This window comes from Nerophis lumbriciformis, linkage group LG09 (genome assembly GCF_033978685.3).
Source record: "Nerophis lumbriciformis linkage group LG09, RoL_Nlum_v2.1, whole genome shotgun sequence".
NCBI classification, from domain to species: Eukaryota; Metazoa; Chordata; class Actinopteri; order Syngnathiformes; family Syngnathidae; genus Nerophis; species Nerophis lumbriciformis.
Genome location: NC_084556.2, coordinates 21,153,023 through 21,179,189, shown reverse-complemented (window position 1 = coordinate 21,179,189; position 26,167 = coordinate 21,153,023). Strand labels below are relative to the sequence as shown.

General features: G+C 39.4%; 1 long non-coding RNA gene across 1 annotated transcript in view; it reads left to right on the top strand.

The window, feature by feature from the left end:
* LOC133607551 (uncharacterized) overlaps positions 1-26,167 on the top strand; it is a 61,445-nt gene that overhangs the window by 7,840 nt on the left and 27,438 nt on the right. Inside the window, exon 2 of the long non-coding RNA XR_009815425.2 lies at positions 14,077-14,127. This is a non-coding gene — a long non-coding RNA (uncharacterized lncRNA). The remainder of the gene's footprint in view (positions 1-14,076; positions 14,128-26,167) is intronic.

Below are 26,167 nucleotides of genomic sequence, written 5' to 3'. Positions count from 1 at the left end.
TTTACCTTTTTCTGTGTTGATTGAGCTGTGTTGAAGCAGCAAAAAACGACATTATGTTAAATGAAGAGTTTCTGTCTCTGATAGTTGACATAATAATGTAACTGCATCATAAAGCCTACATGAACTCCATGGTGTTCAGGGATGATAGTCTCTCCTAATGCTAATGTACTCATTTTTCAGCTATAGTTACATTAATCATTGGTAATGGAGCAGCCTAGTTTTGAATGGCAGGGTCCCTGCTATCACATGTTGATAAAAATATAACATTTACATAATAAAAATCAACTACAGGCTTCCCAAATGCTCTAATAAATTAAGCATGATGAGTTGACTTGAAACTGTTTAATGTTGCACTTTTTATATGTAGAAGAAAAGTTTTGTTTTGTCATTTTATTTAATCTTAGCAACAACTTGAGGCAGTTTAATGTTGATTAACGTGGGCAGAATTGTTATAGTGTTCCCAATGTTAAAAGGATAAAGCCATTGTTTACAAATTTGGTAAATAATAGGGGTGTAACGGTACGTGATTTGTATCGAACCGTTTCGGTACGGGGGCTTCGGTTCGGTCCGGAGATGTATCGAACAAGTTTCCACACGGACATATTAAGTAGCGTAGCGCACGTTGTGTAAACAATGCACACTGAGGCACAACACACGGCATGCTAGCAACGATCGGGCTACGACAACATGTAAAAGCCAGAGCTGGAAGACCCTCCTGCCTCGTTATGATCTCCCGTTTGGGAACACTTCGGCTGTGCGGTGCGGAGGACGGAGGTTTGCCGACGTTGTTCAGCAGCGGTAAGGCATGCTTCTGCCAACACGTCAAACGTGCTAACCCATTTGAAGCGGCACCACCCCCAAGTGAACATCGCTTCAACAAAGATAGATGAGCAAACAGCTCCCACCTCTTACTGCCAAGTTAGCCAAGCTCGGGGGGAAAGAAAAGTTAATCTGAGGCTGAATTGACTTGAAACTGTTTAATGTTGCACTTTTTTTATGTAGAAGAAAAGTTTTGTCATTTTATTTAATCTGAGCAACAACTTCCATCCATCCATCTTCTTCCGCTTATCCGAGGTCGGGTCACGGGGGCAGCAGCCTAAGCAGGGAAACCCAGACTTCCCTCTCCTCAGCCACTTCGTCCAGCTCTTGATTAACGTGGACCCCGACTTAAACAAGTTGAAAAACTTATTGGGATGTTACTATTTAGTGGTCAATTGTACGGAATATGTACTGTACTGTGCAATCTACTAATAAAAGTCTCAATCAATCAAAAAAAGCACTTTATATGTAGAAAAGTTTTGTTAAGAAACCATTCTGAGCCTTATCTTATTTAGTTTTTTTTTTTATATATGTTGACCACATTAACCCTGGCAATGGACCCTGTGTGTATATGTCTGTTATGCCATTGTTTACAAATTTGGTAAATAAATAACCAAAAAATTTATATTTTGTTGTTTTTTTACTGTACTGAAAATGAACCGAACCGTGACCTCTAAACCGAGGTACGTACCGAACCGAAATTTTTGTGTACCGTTACACCCCTAGTAAATAAATAACCAAAAAAATTTATATTTTGTTGATTTCTTACTGTACCGAAAATGAACCGAACCATGACCTCTAAACCGAGGTACGTACCAAACCAACATTTTTGTGTACCGTTACACCCCTAGTGTCTACGTTTTCACTGAGTAATACTTGACAATCGTTAACATACATCTTTACCTACTGTACCTCCCCATCCCTCTAACCCAAGGGTTGGCAACCCAAAACGTTGAAAGAGCTACATTGGACCAAAAATACCAAAAAACAAATCTGTCTGGAGCCGCAAAAAATGAAAAGCCGTATATAAGTCTTATAATGAAGGCAACACATGACGTAAGTGTCTATATTAGCTATAATAGCCTACTGTCATATGACTATGTGTCGCAGGCTGAAGCAATCTTTGTTGATAGAAATGCTGAAATGTAATATTTATTCTTCACATTTTTACAACATTAGAAGCCATTAGTAAATCAAAGACTATTAAGAAGGTGAGATAACTCCTGAAAATTGCTGGCTTTTAATGGCCAAAGGTATAGATGTGTGTGTCCAAGTTAAAGGAAATGGTGGGCTGTCTTCTTTTAATAGGTTTTTTACAATCTTTGGCAAGCTGGGTAATGTTTGATGTGGTCTGGAACAACATGGCACACAAACAACTATCAGAAATGTAGCCAATATTACATACAGATAATGTGACACGAGAGATGCAAATATAAATTAAATACACAGAGGATAAAAGTAAAGGATATTAAAAGAGCTCATATATACCTACAAATGAGGCATAATGATACAATATGTACATACATCTAGCCTAAATAGTATGTTAGCATTGATTAGCTTGCAGTCCTGCACTGACCAGATTGGCACTCCAACAAATCAATAACATCAACAAAGCGCACCTTTGTACATTCACGCACGGTATTAAACGTTTGGTGGACAAAATGAGACAAAGAAGGAGTGGAAGATTTTACATGTAAGCAAACTGTTGCATCACAGTCCGACTATGGTGAGTTCAAAAAACGCCAAAATTACTAGGACAAAAGGATGTTCACCAAATACTCTCATCAGTGAAGCATAAACACAAACATATTAAACAGTGGGCTTTCTAACAATTGGGAAGATTTGTGTCCTGTTTGTCCTCATACAAAAAACATACCAAAACAAAAACATTTATTTCCCCCCCGTCTTTTTCCATTTTCAATCCTTTTTTAAAAATGCCCAAGGGGTTCACTAGGGCGGCATTAAAGAGCCGCATGCAGCTCGAGAGCCGCGGGTTGCCGACCCCCGCTTTAACCTCTTCACATCTTTTTTTAATTTCTTTATTTCTTTATCTTCATCTTCTTCATTGTACAGCTGTCCTTTCAAGTTTCCATGTGCCTTTGTCGATAACTTTCCTTTGTCATAGCTGTTCTCCTCTTTGCCCTTAGCCCAACAGCATGTGGTCATCATTTGTTGGCCTAAGACACACAAGATAGGCACGATAAGCAACAAAGATTAGTCCACTTACTTCCCAACTTGAACTCCAGTTGAACTAATGACAACTTGAAGATGGTTGTTGTTGTGGTTTTGTTGGTGTGACTTTTAACATTAATACCTTGCCCCTGGTCTTTGCTCTTGTTTGTTCACACCACATCATGTCGTTGCAACACAACTCATATTTTTTGCTTTGCTTAGTAGTTATAATGCAGTCATTCACTGTAAATAGTAGTTGCTTTCAAGAAATCAGTCTCTTTAGCAGTACTAGAATAAGCATCGCATTGAGAGTGTTGACGAGCATCTGTAATTACCCCCTCAGAACCAGATGTTGCATCTCTGTCCTTTTCTGATGGCTCATCTGACGAGTTAAAAGTTTGACAATCGTGACTCATATGTGTGAACCTACTTCACTATGTTTGCCATCCTTGACCCCTAGATGTTACGATTGACCCGAGCATCACAGCAAGAAGAAAACCATCTGCTGCTGATGTCATACTGAAACATCTTCCAATGGTATTTATTGGAAGCTGTGTAATCCATCTGAAATTAGATTTTAGAAATGGAGCTTTGTTTAGGATCCGATGGTTATTAAATAGCGTGGTCTAAAAGGTTACTGCAGTGTTTACATCACCAAATAACAGAATGCTAAATAAAAAGTAAAATGTATTACTCGAGCCGAGTGGTTCTCAATAAAAAATGTGTACACGCTCTCCTTGGGTTGTAATATTATAGAGAACCTGATAATATTAATTTGTTTGTGGAGAAAGACACTAATGCTGAAAGTCACCTCTGCCTGTTTGAGTTTAGGTTTGAGTTTATTTCGAACATGCATGCGTACAGCATGATACAGCACAATTTCCAGTTTCTCTATTCAACATGTTCGAAAAGGAGTAGGAAGAAGCATAGCTTATTTAATCTTACCCCTTTTCCTTTACACAACAGTTGCTAAAACTTTTGTTCACTTCCTGTTCTCAATTTATTCACAATATACTCCATAAGTAATCACAATAAAAATAAATAAATAATACCCGGTGAAGTAAGTTACATTTATTACACCTCATTGCGTCCCCCTGAAGTCCTGCCATAGCCCAACAAAAGCTGAGATCCGTAGACGTTGTAAGGTAGTGAGAGGTAGTGAGACAAGCCAAAAACAGAAGCTTGACTTAATGCATTTTGATTACTAATAATGGGAATTGTGCTCAATAATTCAGCTTACAATATTCTTGCTTATTTTTAAGCGGTTAAGGCGGAAGTTAGTTCTGGTCAAGGTTGGTCATGGTTGGTTGAGCTGTTCCTGAGATGGGATTTAAATGTTAAATATTACTGTGTAAAAATTGTAGCATCATAATTTGTATTGTGGTAATTTTAGTTAAGGGTCTTGTTCTTACTGCCAGCAGCTTCTGCATCACCGGTTTCCAACAGGTAGCTCGCCACCCTGAACAGAATCGTGGACCGAATCACGGAATTGACCAATAAAATCGTAATCTACTGTTAAATGCGGAATATCACGGAAATTGTCATACAGCAAATGATACTGAAATGATGTGATTGTGAGGAGAAGGAGCAATTATCTGGGGAAATTATGTGTAGGGGACTGCTCATTCGTCCCCAAAACACTCCTGCCCCCTCTTTGAACTAAACTATGTCGAAAACGGCCACTTGAAACACTGACTAAGTCTGCGAACTAACTACGAACCCAGACTCCTGCAACACATCTAATCTGTTTGTGTTGTTGTGTTAAAAGTTAAAGTTAAATTACCAATGATTGTCACACACACAGTAGGTGTGGCGAAATTTGTCCTCTGCATTTGACCCATCCCCTTGTTCACCCCCTGGGAGGTGAGGGGAGCAATGGGCAACAGCGGTGCCGCGCCCGGGAATCATTTTTGGTGATTTAACCCCCAATTCCAACCCTTGATGCTGAGTGCCAAGCAGGGAGGTAATGGGTCCCATTTTTATAGTCTTTGGTATGCCTCGGCCGGGGTTTGAACTCACAACCTACCGATCTCAGGGCGGACACTCTAACCACTAGGCCACTGTGTGGACAATAATACAGATGCCAGGTCATTGAACATAACTTTATAGGCACTAGCACCCTTCAAAACAGCAGCACACGTCCAGCATTCACAATAATAATGCTGTGCACAACATCCGGTCTGACTGCGCTAACAAAATAAAGGTTTAAAAAAAAACCCAGCTTACATAAGCACGTTTTACTTGAAGTACTCATTGGTACATTTATGTTACAAAATGATTATGCTTTGACTTAAAATACTGTTCAAAATTGTTCAAAGATGGATTGCACCAACGAACAAAATTATTTTTGCATTTTAGTACTTTTGATTTATCACACAAAAAGCACACACTCTATGGTGATAAAATAACTGTAAAAGGTAAAAAATTGTACAATTAAAAATGAATCAGTACTATCATATCTGCTGCCAGCTATACTTGTGAAGTGTGCATCCTCTTTGGAGGCAGAAAAACATTCCCCAGATTATAACGTAATTATAATGTATTTCTGACCCAGCAGTTTTATTAGCATCATTTCAAATTTAATCAAAAGAAAGTGAAGGTCAAAACAGTTTTATTCACGTCTGAAGGGAGCATTATTGTGGTGCAATAGTTTATCTAATCTCTTCAAATATACATGCATTCCATATCAGCCAAATCTTGAAATAGAAAACTGCTCCAGGTTTTTTTTTAAGTATGACTGTGTATTGGTGCATGAAAGTATACAGCTGCTTGAAGGGATTTTGTTAAACAGCAGCCAACACCCAACCCTGTTTTGTGAATATGATGAAATCTTCTGAAAGATATTTCCATGTTATATCAGTCATGGCAGTAGACATACTATTATAATGTTTTCAATACAATGCAGACCCACCTTTATGCCTTTTTTTGTATTGCAGAAAGAAGAATGGAATAATGAATAACAAATATGTTTTCATTTTGTTCGTGCTTTACCTACTGTAGTAGGTAAAGCACGAACGGTGGTTGTCAAACACAAGTGGAAAACTGGATACGTACTCTGAGGTTAAACACCATACAACCTAGGATGCTGGTTCAACTCTGATTTGTTTGAATTTTGAAACAATTAAGCTGTGAAATCTTAAAGCCTGTATTAAAGGGGTCATATTATGAAAAACAAACTTATCTTTCTTAATTAATTTAACACATTCACCTCATTCCAAACGAGCCATTTGGAATTTGAGGCGATTGTGACGTATTTTGCCATAGTTACATCAGCGGATATCTCCATACATGGTAGATGTTTAACCAAAGAGATTTGTGCGACTCTGCCATTTTTATTCAATTTGTATTCCAAAGTTGTAATCAAATAGTTCCTTATTTTTCTTTATCCTCTTGTTGTGGGGCAGACTGGCTCATACATGCACATGCATCCTATAATCCTCCGCTGTTGCCTTTTCTACTATAACTCAGTGTATAGTTCTAGCTTATATCTGTAAGTCGACATCGATATGGAAGGTGCTAAAAACTACCACATGGCTGACGGGGTGGAGACACCGTCACAAAACGGCGCATTTTGAAGAGACAGTCGGAAAGCGGCTTAAGGATCGTCTTTTGAACAAAATCCATGCAAACTTTTGAGCATTGCACCACAAATACATGTTATGTAGACGACAAGGAAGTGTTTTAAATGTAGAAAAAAACTCTAATATGGCCCCTTTAACTGAATAGGCAGTGTTTTGGTACCGAGGTATTTTGAAATGTTTATTTATCATAAAGTGTCAAAATAGGTTTACTGTAAATTGGCAAATGAGGAAGAATTGAGGCCCCCCTTGTGTAAATTCAAATTTACCGGTAATTAGATTCAAGTTAGCAGCAGAAAGAGAGGAAAGACATTAGGAAATCCCATTATGAAGTGTGTCTTTTAGGACATTTGATGTCGAGCAGTATTAGAATAGAAATGGTATGGTTGTCAAACCTAATTTTAGAAGGATTAACAACTCTTACTGCATGTTTGGAGAGGAGTCTAACACTAACCTTAAAGAAGAAGACTTTTTTTTTTTTTTTTACCATGTAATTTGGATTCCTTTTGATTGCACTATTGTTTTTTTTGCAATCTCAGCTACTGCTTCTCTTCAAATATTCCAGATACTCAAATTTTGACATGTGATATGTATCAGCTTTCTACTTCTGCACAGTAAGTCAACAAACACATCCTCACGCACACTGCATGCACCTACAGTAACTTGCAGTGAATAGAAGACTGGAGAGCCACCTGGTTCCTGTACGTTTCACAGAGCTTTACTTTTAGGGCGAGCCTCGCTACTTAGTTAAACAAAAGGGCCTCCGCGTTGGTCCTCTAGATAAACACACTTTCCTGAGAAAACACGGACACGGTTATACTTTAACCTGCACAGGAGGCCACAGCTACATCCTACCGGACAGTTAAGGTCAGACCCAAAGTAAGAATCATGCGCTGCACGTGAAACAACGCTGGTGTGTGTAACAATGGCGCCTTTGACATTCATACCCCCCACTCCCTAGTCCACAGTACAGTCAGAGCACTGTCTCTCCATGGCTTGGGTGTCACTCCCCATCTCTGTTGTGCTCCTCTAGAGCTGACCATCTGGCTTCTAGACTGTGAACGCAGCAGCACAGAGGAGCTAGTCATAGAAAATTGGTCCAAGCATTCCCTATGTGAGCAGATTTAATAAATTTTCTTTTCCTCTGATTTATTGGAGTGGGATATTTTTTACATATACCTTGCCAGCTCTGTAAACACATACATCAGTTACTGTAAATGCCCAAGCATACAGATATAAATCCTAGAATACTATATTATAGGTAAATAATCCTTATCTCCGCGGTCGATGATGAACATAAATGACTGAGCAGCTATCTGACAGAGTAGTTATGCGTTGCTGCCGCCTCCCCCAGGCTCAGCAGCAGTCGTGTAAACAGACAGCACTCCAGAGGAATGCTGGACTCTGTGACCTCGCTCCCCGAGTGCTGTTACAGTCACTGAGTTCAGCCAAAACAGCCCGCCCCATGCAGCGCCTCACCGAAGCTCCACCCTGCCCTGCCGCAGCTTGAGGCCCCTCAGGGTGGAAAAAAAACACCTCTTTCACCCAACACCGGCAGCTTCACATACACACACGTACAGTAGTACCTATAGTGCAAAAGTGCTGCTTTGTGTCAGAACACTAACTTGTAGCTTCAACTGTTTTACCATGTGCATTATTTAGAAGATTACCGTATTTTTCGGAGTAAAAGTCGCACCGGAGTATAAGTCGCACTTCCCGAAAATGCATAATAAAGAAGGAAAAAAACATATATAAGTTGCACTGGAGCCCGGCCAAACTATGAAAAAAACTGCGACTTATAGTCCGAAAAATACGGTAAGTAAAGTAGTTGTGTTTGTATATTGTCTTGTCTGGTAAATAGTAAAATAACTAGAATTAAAAGCAGGGAAAAATCCAGATGTGTGCAATGTTTATTAGACCCCCCTTCTAGTATTACTACAGCATTCAGGCCAAATGGTTCATATTTCCAATGTTTACTGTAAATCTTTGCAAAACTGTTCCATATTTGTAACGTTGAATCGGTATCTTTAAAGTACCAGCAGAATGGAAAAACTGTTTGACTTTATCTGCTTAATTGTGTTTTATCCATCCATCCATCCATTTTCTACCGCTTATTCCCTTTGGGGTCGCGGGGGGCGCTGGAGCCTATCTCAGCTACAATCGGGCGGAAGGCGGGGTACACCCTGGACAAGTCGCCACCTCAATTGTGTTTTACTGTATTCATAAAACCACTTTCAATTGTAGTTACAATTCATAAAGTATGTGAAAATACAGTTGAAACATCACAGAATCACCACAATTTCAGACGGACAATTTGAATATTCTGCTCCGAATATCTTCAGCAATTTCCGTAAATTTGAGGACAGATGACGTCAGGATGGAAATGCTTCTTCACTCTGACCATATCATCAGATCAGTCATACTGGAAATATACAAAAATTGTCTATCATTCACAATCCTTATGTAAGACAAGAACACATATGCTTGGCTTTTTTAATGCATTTGAATCGTAAAAATAAATAGCTAACAATTGAGTCAGCAGATCGAGGGTCTTCAATTTCGCCCATAAGACCCTCTAAAAAACACCCCAAAACCGCCAACAATATTCCATTTACATGTCATGACCTGAATATTAACCAAATTTGAGTGATATTGTTATTATAAGCGCTAATGCAAACGGCCTATTTTAGCGGTGCATTGATAGCAGTGAGCTAATGCTACTCGCTGCTATCAATGACACACTGAGCCGGCAGCTGCTTCTGCTTTGTCTCAAACTTGGTAAAAGTTAATTCTAGAGTATAATTCTTGCATCTCTCACCTGGTAGTAGACAGGTTAGTTTGTATGTTTAGCACCTTGCGATGCTGCTGATGTTATAGTGTTTCAATAAATCTGCATCCGTTTAGCACTCGGCTTCTAAAACTTATCGCTGACCCACCTTGTATTCTGGCTCAAAAATATAAGGTTCTGGATCATAATTTCTCCCCAAAAAATTGTTGGCTCCCACAAAGTTTGCATGATTAGCATTGTTGTTGATGGGGTAGGGATCTCTGGTTTCTAACTCTACTTCACAGATCACGTTACTGGATTGCCCATTATCTCTCAAAATGGCTCGGGTATCTCCGTGAGATTAATACTATTTTGATCATATCTATTTACTCGCAAACTTTGTTAGTCTTTTAGTGTCATAAATAAGATGATAATAGCTTCAATATAGAGGCAACTTGTTTTCCTATGTTACTGCTACTTTAATGCACAGCCCTCTTCAGTGCAATTTAATTTATGTTTGGGCGTTCGCTGTTCAACCATCCAAAATGTTACACTATTCTTATTTTGCATTGTGGCTCTCTTCATCGTCACCTTGCTAGCAGATGCCTGAAGGTCTTGTTCTGTAATTGACATTGGTATTTGAAGCTGTACTTGAACTCCCTGCACCTGTGGTCAAAGCGCTAAGAATCCTGTACATGCAGTGGAGTTTTGCGGGGTCAAATATGCATACCTTGAGGAATTAAGGCTGTATCGTTTGAACTTGATTTTTTTTTTTTTTTGTCCAGCTACCCAGGCAAATCATAATATGGATGTCGATGCACATATTTGCTGTACATATTTACTTTACAAAAGAGAAGTGTGGGATACTTCTCTTGTTGCCTTATTTGTATTTGAATGTATTGAATTGATTTATATTATTATTTGGCGCAGCCGGACCGGAGCAGGAGGGGATAGAAGAAAGAAAGACAGAGGGGATAATTGCGGGGACAAGAGGGGGATAAGACAGAGACAACAACAGTAACTCACACAACAATTACAATAACAATAACAACCACAACAACAACATAACAGCATCAGCAAGTATGATATGTACAAATATGTTACAAAAAGTGATAGCAAAGAAGTAGTGAAGTTAGTGAAGTAAATATTAATAACACAAAATGACAATGAACATTATTGCACTACAAATGGAGCAATACAAATACCAATAGAAATAGCACTATTGATAATGAATAATAACAATAATTACCTCTATTATCTACAATACAATTGTTTCAAATGCAACAATACATATATGTAATGATAACTTCAATTACAAAAGATAGCAGATACATGTAGGGGAAGAAAGAGAAGCAAACTGTAATAACCTTGTAGATTGTTATAGTACAATCGGTAAGGTTTGTCAGTGTGCTGTGTGCTATCCAGTTTCCCCTCGGGGAACAACGATAATATATGTTTGATGAAATGTGATTATATGCATGAGTGTTTGTATGCATATGTGCTTGTATATGTACAGTATGTGTATATGTATGTTTGGACAGTGAATTTGATTTCATAAAACCATAAGTTATAACACTTTTATATATATATATATATATATATATATATATATATATATATATATGTATATATATATATATATATATATATATATATATATATTATTTTAAAAAGGCTTTTATTTATTCTTATGTTTTTTTTTGTCTTTTTATAAAATTGTTACATCACATTTTAAGCAGTTGGTTGCCTTTCATGTGTCTTTTGAACCATACTGTAGAATTTATCATAAAATAGTATATTATTTTCCATAGAATACTATTTCAATTCAATTATACAGGTAATTATTAACATTTTTATCCAAATGTGGCCTCATTTTTTATTCAAAAAGTAATTTAACATGGTTTAGTGTATATGCACTAGGTCTGGTGAAACTTGCTACCAACAGTGTCAGAAAAAACACAGACACTGCCCTCTGCTGGATGTGAAATATGGGAAAAATAATGGGTTAAAATGGATGATCTGGGTACCACGACAATTTACAGAGGCACACCAAATACTGACTCAATGTACAACTCATTGTCATATACTTAAATAGTTTTCTTTTTGCAATCACACACACATCTTGTTAATGTGTGAGTAAATGAAGGTATTAGATTTAAAGCCTTTTCTAAACATTGCACCCTATTACCCCTCATGAATAACCCAAGTGGTTGTTATCCGCAGTAATTTCACAGTAAGCTAGACATAGGCGCTGATCAAAATCACTTTTTTTGCGCCTCATCAAGCTACCCTCAGGAAGCCTCACACGTGTCTACTTTGCTCTTGTGCACAATTGCACACGCATGCAAATACACAGACAACAATCACAGTTAGTTGTTGTCTGAGGAAATGAGGAGCTGTCTGGTGCCATAGCAACCAAAGCAGACATCCCATCCTTCCAGAGCAAGGGCGATTAAAAAAATCCCACCAGTGACAAATAAAGAAGACCATTTTGATTCTATAAGCAAAAAATGAATGAAATCAATCCTCCATCCATTTATCTGTCTTAACTATCGTTCTATCCTGTTTGTGTATCTGGGGCTATGTCTGGTAATGTGTCACATTTAGGGTAAATGAGGAAGCAAAAGTGTTTGAGTGCAACAATTGCGATAAAGGAATTGGAACAAATGCTGGAAACAAAAGCATGGGTTGTACAATGGGAGAGGCCAGTCTGATGGTTAAAGGTTGGAACAGAATTAGTCAACAAGAAGAAAACTCTTTGGGGCATGTCAGAAAACACTGCAGCAGTCCGCAGTCGTCTGCCTTTCAACTCCAAGACTGCTGATTGAACTTCAATGTCAGATACTAATACAAACCCCGTTTCCATATGAGTTGGAAAATTGTGTTAAATGTAAATATAAATGGAATACAATGATTTGCAAATCATTTTCAACCCATATTCAGTTGAATATGCTACAAAGACAACATATTTGATGTTCAAACTGATAAACTTTTTTTTTTTGCAAATAATTATTAACTTTAGAATTTGATGCCAGCAACACGTGACAAAGAAGTTGGGAAAGGTGGCAATAAATACTGATATAGTTGCGGAATGCTCATCAAACACTTATTTGGAACATCCCACAGGTGAACAGGCAATTTGGGAACAGGTGGGTGCCATGATTGGGTATAAAAGTTGATTCCATGAAATGCTCAATCATTCACAAACAAGGATGGGGCGAGGGTCACCACTTTGTCAACAAATGCGTGAGCAAATTGTTGAACAGTTTAAGAAAAACCTTTCTCAACCAGCTATTGCAAGGAATTTAGGGATTTCACCATCTACGGTCCGTAATATCATCAAAGGGTTCAGAGAATCTGGAGAAATCACTGCACGTAAGCCGCTAAACCCGTGACCTTCGATCCCTCAGGCTGTACTGCATCAACAAGCGACATCAGTGTGTAAAGGATATCACCACATGGGCTCAGGAACACTTCAGAAACCCACTGTCAATAACTACAGTTGGTTGCTACATCTGTAAGTGCAAGTTCAAACTCTCCTATGCAAGGCGAAAACCATTTATCAACAACACCCAGAAACGCTGTCGGCTTCGCTGGGCCTGAGCTCATCTAAGATGGACTGATACAAAGTGGAAAAGTGTTCTGTGGTCTGACGAGTCTACATTTCAAATTGTTTTTGGAAAATGTGGACGTCGTGTCCTCCGGACCAAAGAGGAAAAGAACCATCCGGATTCACTGGGGTGAGTTTTTCCTTGCCCGTATGTGGGCTTTGTACCGAGGATGTCGTTGTGGCTTGTGCAGCCCTTTGAGACACTTGTGATTTAGGGCTATATAAATAAAGATTGATTGATTGATTGATTGATTGTTATAGGCGCAAAGTTGAAAAGCCAGCATCTGTGATGGTATGGGGGTGCCCAAGACATGGGTAACTTACACATCTGTGAAGGCGCCATTAATGCTGAAAGGTACATACAGGTTTTGGAGCAACATATGTTGCCATCCAAGCAACGTTACCATGGACGCACCTGCTTATTTCAGCAAGACAATGCCAAGCCACGTGTTACATCAACGTGGCTTCATAGTAAAAGAGTGCGGGTACTAGACTGGCCTGCCTGTAGTCCAGACCTGTCTCCCATTGAAAATGTGTGGCGCATTATGAAGCCTAAAATACCACAACGGAGACCCCTGGACTGTTGAACAACTTAAGCTGTACATCAAGCAAGAATGTGAAAGAATTCCACCTGAGAAGCTTAAAAAATGTGTCTCTTCAGTTCCCAAACGTTTACTGAGTATTGTTAAAAGGAAAGGCCATGTAACACAGTGGTGAACATGCCCTTTCCCAACTACTTTGGCACGTGTTGCAGCCATGAAATTCTAAGTTAATTATTATTTGCAAAAAAAAAAAAGTTTATGAGTTTGAACATCAAATATCTTGTCTTCGTAGTGCATTCAATTGAATATGGGTTGAAAAGGATTTGCAAATCATTGTATTCCGTTTATATTTACATCTAACACAATTTCCCAACTCATATGGAAACGGGGTTTGTACAATTATTCAGGTCCATATAGCAAGTTATGCAACACTTAGACCTCAATCTGCTAACAACCTCTTTGATTACAAATAATCATATCAGTGCTGCGCAATACAGTGCACTAAGCAATACACCAGTGAGACAGAGTTTTGATTTTGACATATTTGTATTTTATAGCTTATAACTCTGATGTATCTCTCCTGTATAGGTGGCTGTGTGAACCTCTGCAGCGGCTAGACGGCAGCATGTGTCCACACTGGTAAGTTCAGACTTTACAAAGCATCACACTTCCTGGGCTGTCCTGCAGGTGGAAATCACTCACACATACTGCATCATCATCAACAGCGTCCCTTAGAAAAAGGATTCCTCTGCTATTTCACATTTCACTCCAGCGTTTTGTATGATTCAACACTTTTTTTTACCGCATTGAGAAGAGGTCCATAGATTGTGTTTAGTCTCTATGTGTTGTTGCTATTTTTATTCAGAGTGTGTGACAGGAGACCCCTTGAAGTGGCTTACAGCAATGGCCTGACCCACATATTTTTACCCCAGTGTCATTGTAAAGTCTATGTGTGATCCTGGCATGCTTTGCTAATACTGCTGAGCCTTAATGTGCAGCTTGGAACTTGAGAGTGTTTAGTCTGCGATTGCTAAAATAGAGTTTGACTTGCATGCTAGGTTGAAGTGAACTGACTGTATCTCTTGTCCTGCCATGTGTTGAGTGAACATAACAACAACATGTTTTAATACTAATGACCAACATTGTTAAAAGTCAGACCATATTTGATCTTTTTTTAAATCCCTATTTGATTACTTAAGTTGTGCAGCTTCTACAAACTCTGCACAGGTGGTAAAAATCCCCCAGCTATCCTTACTGAGGCCCCTCTGTGAATGAAAATATGTCAAAGGGAATAACGAGCATCTGTTTGCTCCACTGTCCTCGTAGTGAGGCTAGCATACTGTTACCTTGGGTGGCCCTGAGTGTCGCCTCCTCCTCCTCCTACTCTTCTTCTATACGAAATCAGCCCCACCTGATGCACACATCTGCATGCCCGCTCATCCACACTAAAACTGCCTAGAGGTGGGGAGCTGGCAGGGGTGGAGTGGAGGAGGAGCAGCAGCCAATAACACTTCGTACCCTGACAGCACTGAAGTTACTTGACTCACATATTCAGCCAATCACAGCTCACTGCAGCAAAGACAGCAGCAGTTGTATAGAAAGAAAGAAAGAAAGAAAGGAAGGGGAAAACCTAGCAGAATGGAAAACGAAAGGCGTATTTACTGTAAGAATGTGAAAGCTGTACCTAATTAATTTAAATGTCGCTACACTCTGAATATGGCCAAACAAAACAAATACAATATATTATATTGTAAAAAGGCTTAGGAACCTTCACAACTTGGGGGATTACGATATGCATCAACAAGAGCATGTAGGGGTTCCAAATCTACGTGTGTGCATATTTGCAGCACACCTCGATTCCGAAACATGATCACGACTCCATTCTCTCATTGTTGTTGTTTTTTTGGGTACAAGTGCGTTTTATTTAAATGTGTTCTTTTCCTCCTGGATACTTACGGGTATTGACGTCAAACAAGAACATTTAAAGAAAGCTTGAAAATAGTTTATATGACTTGCTCTGATTACAATTGTAATGTCATGTGACGGGGAAATACTCACTGTTCACACTTTAATGTTGAATAAATTACCTTATTATGTTCTGGACTAATAGGATATTCATATAAATGAAACATATTTCAATTGGGTATGCTGGAAAGATTAAAATTAAACATTTGTTTTGATGGGAGGGATTAAGTTAATTAGTTTTTAACACGTTTGTAAGCAGTGTGGGGCATTTTTTTTAAGCATTATTTTATAAACATAGTGAGTCATACCGTGACTGTTTTTCGCAGTCTTTAGTTTCTTATATCCATATTCTATACGAAAAAAAGCCTTCTTCATAAAATATGAAATAATGTCAATGTTAAAGTTACTTTAACAATTGTAAAGATTCTTAATAGCTTGTTTTATTCTGCGTATAAGAGCAGAAGCATGTCGGATGGACAGTAGTGGATGGAATTCATATGGAGGGTGCGCCTGGTGAATGTTCACTTATAGCCTTTCAGGAATGTGACTGAATTGTCTTATTTTCCATCTAAACCCACAAAATATTAAAAAAAAAATTAGATGCTTATTTAATTTTAGTGAGGTTGATTTTGCATATGCTAATTTGAAAAGCATTTGTTGCAGATGTAGTTGCATAGGGAAGATATGCAACAGTTTTACAATTTTATCGTTCTCTCCCACCCACCCACCCAATTTATTTATTTATATATAACAAAATAATGTTGTAGCTGTGTGTGTGTGTGTGTGTGTGTGTGTGTGTGTGTGTGCGTGTGTGCGTGCGTGTGTGTGTGCGTGTGTGCGTGCGTGTGTGTGTGTGTGGCCAATGATATAAATCAAGCTGGGTGGTGTGATTAAATGGCAAATATGTTGAATGCCCTCATTGCAAGCGAAAGTGCAACCGAGTCAGATAAACACAGACACAATAGTAGAGGAAGCCAGAATGGTGTCTACATGCCCTGTAGTGCTATAATAGTGAAAACACACAGACACACACACACACGGGGTAACTCGATTCCTAATATCGGGAATGTTTTCTTTGTCATGGCTTAACACTGTTTCGAATCATGTCTCAGGCAGTACAGGCAAGACAAATTGAGGAAATGTCTCTGATTTATTGATCCTGGTGGAAAAAACAACAATTTGTCAAAGACTGACACGCGACAGTTTTGATTTATACAGCTGAACTACTGACCTTTTAAAAATAACCTCGAAGATAACTCCTAATTGACTAAGCACGCATATATAAATACATATATCTACATTTCTCTTAATTTACAAAACACCGCAAAATTTAGCGTATTTAGTGTGATTTTACAGAAAACTACAGAAAATATATATATATATTTTTTTTTTCTATCAAATCCCAAGAATACACTTTAGAAGACTGCAAAATAAACAGATTATTATTTACAGTCGAGAAAATGAATATTGTTTCCTCTTGCTGATTTTGTAAGTTTACTGTATAAACAGTCAAGAATTTGTATGACCGGTTTATTATAACAGAGACAGACGGACTGTTAAAAACAACCAATCCATTTTCCATGATATTATCTAAAGGCTATAAATTAGTTTGCAGTGTATATTCAATATTAGATATTAAGCGCCAATTTAACTGAGGGAAATAAGAACAAAAACCAGAACAAATTCTGACCGCCACAGACTGGTTACTGTATGTGTCAATGAAAAACACACATTGGTCTCGTTCCTGTAGTTACTGTATTCCTAACTCAGCTTGTTGTATAAATAAAAGCCGCCTGTAACAGAAACATTGCCATAGCATTCAAACTGTAACGGTACAGTGGAGAAGGAGAAGGCAGGGAGACAGGGACGTCGCTTAGCTTGAAGTGTATGTATTAATACACAAGAATGATGTGTGTAATTTATCCAAATATATTTGGTGTGACTATGTGAAGCGATTATATGTTGAGGGTTACCGGGAGGTGTTGAAGGCGCGTGTTGAGATAGATGCGGAAGTCCAGAAAGGGCAAGGCAGGCTCGGAGGTCCGGGGACAGGCAAGTGGTCAGGGGCTGGAGCGAGGCGTCGTTGTCCGGGGGCAGGCGAGAAGTCAAGATCCGGGGAGGCAGCAGGAGGTCCAGAGGGAATCCGGGGAGACGAGACACACAGCTCGAAACCTGGGAATGACGCAGAGCTGCTGGATGACGACACAGGACAAGACACGATGAGCACAAAGGAGGGGAAACACAAAGAGCGAGGAAGCACATAGGCGAGGAAAGCTAGATGTGTAAGGTTTATTGTACTGGTACAAGTAGCTACGTTCTGGCACTGGAATGCAGGACACGCTGGCTTAAGAAGGCAGGGGTGCTCTCATCAGCGTCAGGTGTGTTGATTGCAGAGTGAGCGCAGCTGCGCTGAGATGCGGCTGCTGTAGAACAGGAACGCCCGTAGGCGTGTCCAGAGGTGCGCTCAGCAGAGCGCACAGCAGAGTGTGAGGCGGCAGGTGTTTGAACCGTAACACAAACCTCTCCACCATTATGGGCAAAGACCTGTCAGAGTACCTCAGGGACAATATTGTAGACCTGTTCAAGACTGGAACAGACAAGCAAGAAGCTTACGCTTAATGCAACCATTTGGAAATGGAAGAAATACAAGATGGTAGTCAGTAGCCCTGATTCTGGAGCTCTATGCAAAGTTTTATTTTGATAAAGGAAACAGACCAGCCCAGAAATACAGGAGAGGATTATCTCAAAAGGAGTTAAGACCATAGTCACCAGAAAAAAGCATTTTACCAAAATCGCTGTAATGGATTGATATCCTACAGTGCTCGCAAGGTCCCCCTGCTTGATAAGGCACAGGTGCAGTTGTCAATGTCATGTGGTCTGTTAAGACCAACATGTAGTTGTTTGGCATCAACTATTCTCCACGTGTTTGAAGGTGGAGAAATGCTGAGTATGGCCCAACAACTAACAGCACAACTGTCAAACATGGAGGTGGAATTATTCGGCTTCTAATAAAATCTCTCCTGAGCTGTGTGCAACCCTGGTCACTATAAGAAACATCTGACTTCTGTGCTTATCAACAACGGTTTATCTGCTAAGTACTAAGCCATGTTTTTTAATTGGGATCAAATACAAGAAGGAGCTGAGCCGGAAGGCAAAGCTCTCAATTTACCTATGGTCATGAGCTTTGGGTTATGACCGAAAGGACAAGATCACGGGTACAAGCGGCCGAAATGAGCTTCCTCCGCCGGGTGGCGGGACTCTCTCTTAGAGATAGGGTGAGAAGCTCTGTCGTCCGGGAGCAGCTCAAAGTAAAGCCTCGAGAGGAGCCAGATGAGGTGGTTCGGGCATCTGGTCAGGATGCCACCCGAACGCCTCCCTAGGGAGATGTTTCGGGCACGTCCGACCGGTAGGAAGACCCAGGACACGTTGGGAAGACTATGTCTCCCGGCTGGCCTGGGAACGCCTCGGGATCCCCCGGGAGGAGCTGGATGAAATGGCTGGGGAGAGGGAAGTCTGGGCTTCCCTGCTTAGGCTGCTGCCACCGCGACCCGATCTCGGATAAGCGGAAGAAGATGGATGGATGGATGGACTTTTATTAAATGGGGTTTTTTTCAAAAATGTTGGGGTCCCAGAATTCCTGATAGTGCCCCTGCTTTTAAGAACATGACAATGTAGTATAACAAAAACTTGCACTTTGAAGTAATGTATAACATTGCAGGCATGAGCTTTTAACTTTAAAACTTGTTTCCACAAACAAAACCTAAAATAAAAAATAGGCCATTTTAACCGGAGTGTGTATGTTGTTGCCGTCTTTTTCGGCTTGTAGATTTGCATTGCCCGCAATCTACCGGAGTCTTTGGTTTCAGATGCTGGAATAAGTTTGTGCTGCTGCCTTTTTCAAACAAATTTTGCACCGTTACCAAAGTACAGACAAGACTTTTCTTGACTTTGGAATAAACGTCTCGCTCTCGTTAGCGTTAGCATTAGCCATGTTTTGAATCTCCGCTAAGGAAGTAAGAGTGCGGGCGAGAGCTATGACAGGTCATGAGGGCAAAAAATATGCTGGAGCAAGAGGAGAAAAAAACATTTGATTTTATCGACAAAATCAATGTATCGCGCAGGCCTAATTAAAAATTAAAAAAGTTAAAATAAAGAAAATATAAATAAATATGTGTTTTGATGAGCTTATGGAGTCTTTTGCATTTCTCAGCTGTCAAGTGTATCACTGATTGTCATACCTCTGGGCTGCTGCGGTGGCATCTTGCTGCTTGGGGAAGCCGTGTTTGTTAGCTCTCAGTTTGTAGTTTGCGTAAAGCATTTAATGTGCAGTTACAATCTTTTCTGCACGGCCAGACAGAAATATGCTTCTGGCTATTTAATAAAGCCCCAAAAACGTCAAACTACGTTCTGCCCGCAAGACAAATTTTCTCCAAACAAGACATATTGTCACGTTTAATCTCACAATCCTAATAATTGTATATTATTCAATTACCGGTAATTGTTTTCTTGTTCTACTTTAAAGAAGCATCTAATCGTCTTTCTGCTGTTCTTCATGGGAGATCTCAGAAGGGGAATTGTGTGAAATTAATAGAAATACTTAAAATAATATATTATATCAAGTCAAAAACATCGAAAAACATTGGCTTGCTCAATCGAAAGTACATTCATGCACCTGTTAAAGACAGTTAATGCGATTGCTCCCCCTGCAAGCTGATGAATGATAGTCCGTGAGCCTGGCTGGTGTTTTTGGACTATCAGTGTGTAAAACCAGGCCAGCAGACCCAACTTGCCCTGGCCGGCGAGGCTCGCTGTTGGATGGGGTGAACAAGGGTGAAAGTGTTGGTTGCCATGGCAACAACAGTGCAGCGTGAGTCCTGGAGTGCAATGGCTTTTTGCTTGTGTGGTAGCTCATTAAATACAATATTAAAAAATGTGTTTTATCTGAAGGATGTTTTTATGCAACCATTATTCCAAAACCAAGATTACAGACGATTGCTATTAGTGCAATTAGACGTTTAACCTTGTGGGCTTTAGGCGTAAGTATTCGTTGTGGTTTACCTGACACATGAAACGCAACAAATTGGGGGCTGCACTACCCACTTCAGCTGCCAGATGGCAGTAGAGTGTTGCATATCTTAAAATGTGTTTTGTGGCTTTTTTATTTATTTTTATTTAGCCTTTATTTAACCAGGTAAAAATCCCATTGAGATCAAGGATCTCTTTTCCAAGGGAGACCTGGCCAAGAGGGCAGCAGCAAGGTTACATGAAAAAACAGTAAACAACACATAAAACATCACATTTACAACATTAAAACTTGCTCACATGACACATGTGCATACAGACAAGGTAGACTGCAGTCCTTTCACAGAAGCTTTAAACTCATTCAATGTAACAAGGGTTTGAAGTTTAATATTCGATTGTAGGTTATTCCAAGCCTTCGGTGCTGAAAACCTAAATGCTTTCTTGCCCAGTTCAGTTCTTACTTTTGGGACGACAAATTGCAGAACATTCATTGAACGAAGATTGTGACTTCCTTGTTTCTTTGTTAAAAGACAAGACGGATAAGATGGAGTGATACCCAGAATGGTTTTGTAGATAAAAACATACCAATGTGGCAATTTCAACTTTGATTGCAGCGGTAGCTGTATATTGACTGGCACTTTCCATAATTTTTATCAGAGTGCATGGCAAAATTATAAACCTTCCCTCTTCCTCTCGCACAAGAGCCACCCAGGAATGGGGTCACATGAATCCTTTCACTACTGTATATGAATTTACCTCCAAGGCTAGCGCAGAAATGAAAATTGGGGACTTTAAATCTTATTACAATAACGTACAAAGGAGCCATTAAACTGTGAGGTGTGTTAAAGTTATACTCAATGACTATACAGAACTACTTAAGAGTCGCGCTTTTCCTTAAAAAAACATTGAGTAATGTAGTGAAGAGGTTTATTTGGCCTACTGATAATACATTTATATTAACAAGATTTGTCTATAAAAGCCTGAATAATAGAATTGTTTATACCTGACAAGTTTCGCCTACCTTGCTTCTGCAGCCTTCATCAGAGATGTCACGTTATACAAACCCCGTTTCCATATGAGTTGGAAATTGTGTTAGATGTAAATATATTAGATGTAAATATAAACGGAATACAATGATTTGCAAATCATTTTCAACCCATATTCAGTTGAATATGCTACAAGGACAACATATTTGATGTTCAAATTGGTAAACATCTAAGATGGACTGATACAAAGTGGAAAAGTGTTCTGTGGTCTAACGAGTCCACATTTCAAATTGTTTTTGGAAACTGTGGACATCGTGTCCTCCGAACCAAAGAGGAAAAGAACCATCCGGATTGTTATAGACGCAAAGTTGAAAAGCCAGCATCTGTGATGGGGGTGTATTAGTGCCCAAGACATGGGTAACTTACACATCTGTGAAGGCGCCATTAATGCTGAAAGGTACATACAGGTTTTGGAGCAACATATGTTGCCATCCAAGCAACGTTACCATGGACGCCCCTGCTTATTTCAGCAAGACAATGCCAAGCAACGTGTTACATCAACGTGGCTTCATAGTAAAAGAGTGCGGGTACTACACTGGCCTCCCTGTAGTCCAGACCTGTCTCCCATTGAAAATGTGTGGCGCATTATGAAGCCTAAAATACCACAACAGAGACCCCCGAATTGTTGAACAACTTAAGCTGTACATCAAGCAAGAATGTGAAAGAATTCCACCTGAGAAGCTTAAAAAATGTGTCTCCTTAGTTCCCAAACATTTACTGAGTGTTGTTAAAAGGAAAGGCCATGTAACACGGTGGTGAACATGCCCTTTCCCAACTACTTTGGCACGTGTTGCAGCCATGAAATTCTAAGTTGATTATTAATTGCAAAAAAAAAAAACAAGTTTATGAGTTTGAACATCAAATATCTTGTCTTTGTAGTGCATTCAATTGAATATGGGTTGAAAGGGATTTGCAAATCATTGTATTCCATTTATATTTACATCTAACACAATTTCCCAACTCATATGGAAACGGGGTTTGTATTTTTGTGACGTTGAGGTAGCGGGATGGCAGTGTCCCCCGTCTTTCAGCACGCCAGTGAAGCCACACATCAAGCTTTGCCAAATCTTAGTACACCCTAGGAAGATTGGAACTGGGGGAGCTAATCGATTTGTAGATGCATTGCAATTCGGACATGGAGGATTATAAAATTAATTAGTAAGTGTAAATAATTGTTAATCAATTTATTCATTGTAAATAAAGTCATGCATACAGTTCTAAAATGTGGCTGACTACAGTGAGCCACCTCACCAGGTGATCGGACCAGCTCCTTTATTTTAGGGCACTTATGTTCCAGTTTTGCACACATTTCCAATAATTTAATAAATGTCATTGAAATTAATTTAACTTGTTCTTATTGAAAATGCGCTGCAATTGCAAGTGATAAACGCTTATTTTGTGAAACGAAAATAAATGTAAAACTGCATCAAAAAATTGAAGATGCATCAATAATTTTTAATCGAATCGTAGGTACTGAATCGTAATCAAATCTTCTTTCTTCTTCTTTACCAATGATTGTCGTTAGGTGCCCAAAGATTCCTACCTCAACTAAGATCAGATCTCTCCTGAGAAAAAGTTTGATGTAATATATGAGATCCCTGGACTAACCTGCAATAAAACATACATCGGGAAGACAGGCGGACAATTCAGCACACGAAAAAAGGAGCACCAGAAAGAATGTGAAAAGAAAACAGTTGGAACGCTCACCTGTAAAATAAGAATGAAAGCAATGCAGAAAAAAATTAAATCAGCCATTTCAGACCACTGCAAGAAAGATAACCCTTGCGGCCAAGTTCAACAGAATGGCAAACAACAAGTTAAGTTTAAGTTTCAAGTTTATTCACAATACCATAGAACAATTACAATAGTAGTGAATATAATTTAAGGATGGTGGTAAGTGAAAGGGTCCCCCAAATAAGCTAGAAAAAACTTTTGGCAGAAAGAGGAAGATAATGACGAAGGTGAAAGAACAGGCCAACATATTTGGATAATTTGTTTAACAGATGGCTAATGTGACATTTGAAATTGAGGTATTCGTCAATGATGACCCCCAGGAATTTGGTGGAGTTCACTCTCTGTATTTCCTGCCAATTGATGTTGATATGGCAGTGCTCAGTATTTGTCCGGTTTTTATTAGAACAAAATAAAATAAAATGTGTTTTATTAACATTAAGTGAGAGCTTATTGCATTTGAATCAGGAATCCACTTTCAAAAGCTCTGAATTGAGCTCATATGGAAACCCCGTTTCCATATGAGTTGGGAAATTGTGTTAGATGTAAATATAAACGGAGTACAATGATTTGCAAATCATTTACAACCCATATTCAGTTGAATATGCTACAAAGACAACATATTTGATGTTCAAACTGATAAACTTTTTTTTTTGCAAATAATCATTAACTTTAGAATTTGATGCCAGCAACACGTGACAAAGAAGTTGGGAAAGGTGGCAATAAATACTGATAAAGTTGAGGAATGCTCATCAAACACTTATTTGGAACATCCCACAGGTGAACAGGCAAATTGGGAACAGGTGGGTGCCATGATTGGGTATAAAAGTACAAACCCCATTTCCATATGAGTTGGGAAATTGTGTTAGATGTCAATATAAACGGAATACAATGATTTGCAAATCCTTTTCAACCCATATTCAATTGAATGCACTACAAAGACAAGATATTTGATGTTCAAACTCATAAACTTTATTTTTTTTTGCAAATAATAATTAACTTAAAATTTCATGGCTGCAACACGTGCCAAAGTAGTTGGGAAAGGGCATGTTCACCACTGTGTTGCATGACCTTTCCTTTTAACAACACTCAGTAAACGTTTGGGAACTGAGGAGACACATTTTTAAGCTTCTCAGGTGGAATTCTTTCCCATTCTTGCTTGATGTACAGCTTAAGTTGTTCAACAGTCCGCGGGTCTCCGTTGTGGCATTTTAGGCTTCATAATGTGCCACACATTTTCAATGGGGGACAGGTCTGGACTACAGGCAGGCCAGTCTAGTACCCGCACTCTTTTACTATTAAGCCACGTTGATGTAACACGTGGCTTGGCATTGTCTTGCTAAAATAAGCAGGGGCGTCCATGGTAACGTTGCTTGGATGGCAACATATGTTGCTCCAAAACCTGTATGTACCTTTCAGCATTAATGGCGCCTTCACAGATGTGTAAGTTACCCATGTCTTGGGCACTAATACACCCCCATACCATCACAGATGCTGGCTTTTCAACTTTGCGCCTATAACAATCCGGATGGTTCTTTTCCTCTTTGGTCCGGAGGACACGACGTCCACAGTTTCCAAAAACAATTTGAAATGTGGACTCGTCAGACCACAGATCAATTTTCCACTTTGTATCAGTCCATCTTAGATGAGCTCAGGCCCAGCAAAGCCGACGGCGTTTCTGGGTGTTGTTGATAAACGGTTTTCGCCTTGCATAGGAGAGTTTTAACTTGCACTTACAGATGTAGCAACCAACTGTAGTTACTGACAGTGGGTTTCTGAAGTGTTCCTGAGCCCATGTGGTGATATCCTTTACACACTGATCTCGCTTGTTGATGCAGTACAGCCTGAGGGATCGAAGGTCACGGGCTTAGCTGCTTACGTGCAGTGATTTCTCCAGATTCTCTGAACCCTTTGATGATATTACGGACCGTAGATGGTGAAATCCCTAAATTCCTTGCAATAGCTGGTTGAGAAAGGTTTTTCTTAAACTGTTCAACAATTTGCTCACGCATTTGTTGACAAAGTGGTGACCCTCGCCCCATCCTTATTTGTGAATGATTGAGCATTTCATGGAATATACTTTTATACCCAATCATGGCACCCACCTGTTCCCAATTTGCCCGTTCACCTGTGGGATGTTCCAAATAAGTGTTTGATGAGCATTCCTCAACTTTATCAGTATTTATTGTCACCTTTCCCAACTTCTTCGTCACGTGTTGCTGGCATCAAATTCTAAAGTTAATGATTATTTGCAAAAAAAAAAGTTTATCAGTTTGAACATCAAATATGTTGTCTTTGTAGCATATTTAACTGAATATGGGTTGAAAATTATTTGCAAATCATTGCATTCCGTTTATATTTACATCTAAAACAATTTCCCAACTCATATGGAAACGGGGTTTGTATTAAAGTTAAAAGTTAAAGTTAAAGTACCAATGATTGTCACACACACACTAGGTGTGGCGAAATTATTCTCTGCATTTAACCCATCACCCTTGATCACCCCCTGGGAGGTGAGGGGAGCAGTGGGCAGCAGCGGTGGCCGCGCCCGGGAATCATTTTTGGTGATTTAACCCCCAATTCCAACCCTTGATACTGAATGCCAAGCAGGGAGGTAATGGGTCCCATTTTTATAGTCTTTGGTATGACTCGGCCGGGGTTTGAACCCACAACCTACCGATCTCAGGGCGGACACTCTAACCACTAGGCCACTGAGTAGGTCCACTAGGCCACTGAGTAAAACTATTGGCAAGATCAGCCCTAATGGACCCTGTATACGGAACAACAGGGGCCTTATGTCATGTTCCACCGATGGATCAAAGAGGCGGTTGAAACGACGCCGGCTCTACATAAGAGCAAGAAGTAAATGTCTTTCCCCTTCAAATCAAAACTTTTAAAGTTTAGGAAGTACATTT